The sequence below is a fragment of the Limulus polyphemus genome, unplaced genomic scaffold, assembly GCF_000517525.1.
Source record: "Limulus polyphemus unplaced genomic scaffold, Limulus_polyphemus-2.1.2 Scaffold3536, whole genome shotgun sequence".
Taxonomy (NCBI): Eukaryota; Metazoa; Arthropoda; class Merostomata; order Xiphosura; family Limulidae; genus Limulus; species Limulus polyphemus.
This window is the reverse complement of record NW_013669146.1, coordinates 1,941-6,920: the sequence shown is the minus strand read 5'-3', so window position 1 is coordinate 6,920 and position 4,980 is coordinate 1,941. Positions and strand designations below refer to the sequence as shown.

General features: G+C 32.9%; 1 protein-coding gene across 4 annotated transcripts in view; it reads right to left on the bottom strand.

Annotated features, from left to right (window-relative positions):
• The window catches only part of LOC106469537 (cubilin-like), a 72,747-nt gene extending 69,639 nt beyond the window's left edge, over nt 1-3,108 (bottom strand). For 2 of the 4 annotated variants that reach the window (XM_022398077.1, XM_022398078.1), the window contains exon 1: nt 3,026-3,107. The gene's annotated coding sequence lies outside the window, so the exon portion shown is untranslated. Of the gene's footprint in view, nt 1-3,025 lie in introns of all 4 variants that reach the window. The other 2 variants (XM_022398076.1, XM_022398080.1) reach the window with 2 other exon arrangements.
• Between the last annotated feature and the right edge of the window lie 1,872 nt (nt 3,109-4,980).

Genomic DNA, 4,980 nt, shown 5'->3' with positions numbered 1-4,980 from the left:
CATGTAACTACTTCATAGGGTGTGGATGGATCTTCACCAAAATTGGTATGGAGGTTCATTGGGTCAATGAGGAGATGCATACAAATTTTCAGTTTTGCAGTTTTTATGGACGCTTTTTACCACTATATCGCCCCCTGTTGGTGAATCTTCACCAAATTTGGCAAGATGGTTTGTTTGGTCCATGCGGAGATACCTGCAAACTTGCGGTTTCACATTTTGTGTTTTGCAGTTTTATGGGCGTTTTTGCATTTTCTACACTTACATATAACTTTTCATGTCCTAAGATAAATTTTTATTAGTCATGAATTTACATAACTACCGTCCAGGAGACGGGTACTCCAGCTAATTATATATAATGTTTTATAATGCCATCCCTCTCAGTCCGCATGTGCTACCCACACCACTGATGGTCATTTCAATCGAATAATAAAAGGATTATCTCTTCCAGGTATCACTTAACTCACCTACAGGAAAGATCGCTGTCCATTTTACATAGTGTACCCTTCTATACAGAAATCTTTTCCACGAGAAAGTTCACGTGAAACCATAAGAAAATGAACAAGAACAATGAATAGTTAGAACGAAAAAACGTAATCAGATTCATTGACCAACACTATGTTAAAAGTACACACATGCCTGTTATGTGTACATATTGTTACGACATCGAGGTCACGTGACTAGTATCACGCCACGTCGTTCTCTAACATTCACGTCCTTTCCTTAAATCTCGTGATCCTTCTAGATATATGTAGTCTTGAATATAAAAGACCGGCCAGCCCCCCAGTGGCACAGCGGTATGTCTGCGGACTTACAACGCTAGAAACCGGGTTTCGATACCCGTGGTGGGCAGAGCACAGATAGCCCTTGTGTAGCTTTGTGCATAATTAAAAACAAACAAATAAACAAACAATAAGACCGGCCACGAAGCGACAGTTTGGTTGAGTAATTGAATGTATGCTGACAGAGAGAATATTGGGAATTATAGCGTTTGTTATAGAGCGACTGTTGAAAGTAAGTGTATCGTAAAGTTGTATCCGGAAAGAATAAACCAGTTTTATTTAATAAAGGACTTGTGTCGCTAAAGTTTCATCTGAACGAATTTACGGGAAATTAACTAACGAACGGAGACGTAACAATATTTTAATTCTTGGTGAACTTGAAATGTTATCCTTACTAACTAAAAAAAGCAAGAAACAGTATGCATTTGCACACCACAAGGCCACTAACACTAGAACAGCGCGTGAGATATTATAAGATTCCAAATACAAAATGTCATCGATATCAAAGTAGTAGATTCCATTAATACTGAAGCAATGCATGAGATGATGTAGACCTTTAAAAATGTCACTCATAAGAGTGTAACAAATGTAACTAATATTGCAGAACAGTACATAAAATACTGTTATGTCCAAATATAATATAAACCTGATATCAGAGTAATATATGTTACAAATGCCTAGACTGTGCATGAAATGTTATTTATACAGGACTAATAGATGTTACTAATACCCGGGTAGTGTGTTATGTGAAACGAAGATATACAAATATTAAATGCCATTAATACTAACCTAGTGCATGAGATGTTATATATATATATATATTAAAACTAAATATCAATGATGTCGTATATTTCACTAACTCTCTGCTGGAGGATGTTGTATTATAGTTATTCAAGCAGTTAACATCAAATTTTGCGAGATAACATACATAATGACATAGATGTCACTGATGTTCGGGCAATAGATAATAGCACATAATTATTTAAAACGTATATGTCATTTATTTTCATGCAATGTATAAAATGGTAATTGTTTGTTTTGTTGTTAAGTGCAATCCCGATTTTTAGCGTTATAGGCTCTCAGAGTTATTGCTGGGCTACATTGGGGCTGAAATATTAATAATATCCAGTTAACAAATTTATAGATATTCAATAGCAAACATTAATGACAGCTTAGTGGTGAAAAATATTTAATCATATAGTAGTAAAGTTTAATCATTCTTGCTCCTAGCATAAAACAATTTTGGTGGTTAGTTTTATGCGAAAGAAGCATACTTTTAATGAATTTCAACACTGTTGTCTCGGTAGTAAAAGGCAGCAGCTAAATTTACACTATAACATTGTTACATCAAGTGAGTAACTAGCGTACACCAGCAGTATTGTTTACATTAAAAGAAACCCTATCTTTATAAACACTAACATTAATACTAAAATTAAACTACCTTATAATACCAAAATGTTATTTTTATTTAATTAAACACTCAACGTTTCGCTTTACATCTTCTTCAAGAGCGTTCACTAAAACACAAACCGAAACTGACAGTACGGTTTGAACGCTCCTGAAAAAGCTGTAAAGCGAAACGTTGAGTGTTTAATTAAATAAAAACAACATTTTCGTGTTATAAGGTCGTTTATTTCCAGTATTAACATGTCTTCTATATACAAATCTGCACTATAAAAATTAAACACTAAAATTTTCTATCGTTTGAAAGATTTAGTTGGTAGGACGAGAAGAGTAAGAAGTAACTAAAAATAAAGCAAGAGATAATCCTGAGGATAAAGAGAATGTAAACAAAACCATTAATGGTTTGGAGAACATAGTAATATGAGGATTTATGTTTACTGTTGTTTTATTAGTTTATGAGTTGTTCTTCTGAAAGCATTGAAAGACAGTGTATATAACCTGAAAATAATAAAAAACTAACTTTACGTTATTACATTTAAAACCCTCACACATATTTTACATAGCTGATTTCGGTTTTTAGACCAACATCACGTGAAACAAGTTAAAACTCAGATGATGTGGGATGATAAATTTTTTTTTTAAATTATATATATAACCTGTACGAAATATATAACTTATTATAAGTGCACATACATTAGTTAGCACATAAAGTTAGTTAGGTAAATCGGAAGTTCACTGGTACTCGGTAGAAGAATTATGTAGAAACTACGTATTACTTTAATAAACAAAATATTTTGTAATTAAATATGTATAATTAGTTTTTCATTTTATAAAACACTTACCAGTAGTTACTCTACTGAAGTCTTAAAGGATCCTTTTGAAAAATAAAATCATCCGTGCCATTTTCCAGTACCTAAGCAGAAATTCCCTACCCTACGCTTTATAAAGCACGATCCACGCCGCAACTTCGTGAATTATAAAACTAACGCTTCGCTTGAAGTGTGAAAGAATAGCACTAACAGATACAAGACTACCTCGATTACTCTTAGGCCTAACGACCACTGCTACCACGATATCGACTATCTACTACACTTCCTCTCATCTCGCTCGCCGATCTCTTGTTTCTCAGATTCAGTATATCCGGGTCTTCAGCAACGCAATTTGATTTCACACGCCATTCTTTTGTTGTAGGAGCATATAAAATCCCCAAATAACTTTACCTGTTTTTTTTTAAAAACTTCACAAACGTTATTACTTTAAAATAGTCCAACATTCTATGTTTAGAAACTTCAATAACCATAACTACCGCATCTTTTACTAATTGCTGCATTCACCATTTCCATGACTGTAAGATGGAAGTTGGAAATATTAACACCAGTGGCGCTACTGTCCAAACGGCTCAGATTGTAGCTAAATTGTGGATTACATTGATCGCTGTGCGTCATATGCTGTAAAAATGACAAAAAGTAGCAATTGATTGCCTGTTCGGCTAACCTTCGTTAACACAATACAAATCCACATTGAAAAGTTATGTTTAAAAATATTTTCGTTTATATACCCAAAAATTTATTAAAAAATCGAGGTAAAATTTAGGGAGAAGAAAAAAAATGAATGTTTATTTTCACAGATTTACCATCTTTTGATCAATGTAAAGGTAGTCACATTGAAATAAACAGTTTTAAGTAATTCAATGTAGTATATACTAGAAAGTCAGTTAACAGAAAAATAACTTCAACTACTTTTATCTTTGTTCCTATAGCTGTAGTTTATAAAATGTTGGATAACAGGAATATAAATAAAGGTATCTCCAGCTTGTGTTTTAAAACCTTTAGCAATGAATGGGCACTGATAATAATAAAGAATAAATAAAAACATAAAATTTCGAGGGAAGAGCTGGATATCGTTGGTTCAAGTATAATTTGTAATTACCAGACTCGAGAGTCCTTAACTGTTGTTTATCCTCAGCTCTGCTATTAGATATAAAAAAATGTCTTCTCTAATAGGACAATTACACCTCCTGTATTAATATGTGTTGAGGGGAGGGGGTGCTGAAAACAGTTGTTTTTCGAGTATGCGACCACATGGTGGTCGTTCCCGCATATACATGTACTTTCACGCACTAAAGACAGATACTTTAACTTGTCAATGACAAAATGACTGTCCCTATTAACACACGAGTAACACAAAAATGTATAAACAAAAGTATCGTCAATATTGCAGTTAATATAATAATTACTATTTAGGTTCCCTATCGATCTTACTTCGAAAATCAGTGATTTTACTTTTTTTTTCAGTTCGTCACACCGACTGTTGCGGCAGGGAAAAACATCAAATTCTCAACATGATCCAATATATGGACATAACGGTAATGAACAGTATGTAAACACTTCGGTAATTTGAGGATTAAAATGATATATATATATATATTTATAATTCTTAAAACAGGTATTAATGCTCCTTTGATCTCTATTTGCTCATGTATTCTGTCTAAGATAATTATTAGTTTATTCTTAATATGTTGAGTGTTATTCTGTAATGGTAAAGTTAACTGCAACACGATTTTTAAGAAACAATATAATTCTAGTCGTGGTTACGTGGTTCCTTGCATGACAATAGTAGTAAAACTGTTTGGAATGAATTAATTTTTCGGAATAATCTAATTCTACTTACTTCTCCAAGTACTAAAATATTGTTACGTCTCCGTTTGTTAATTAACTTTCCGTAACTTCGTTCCGACGAAACTTAAGCGACACAAGTTCTTTCTTAATAAAACTGGTTTATTATTTCCGAATATAAC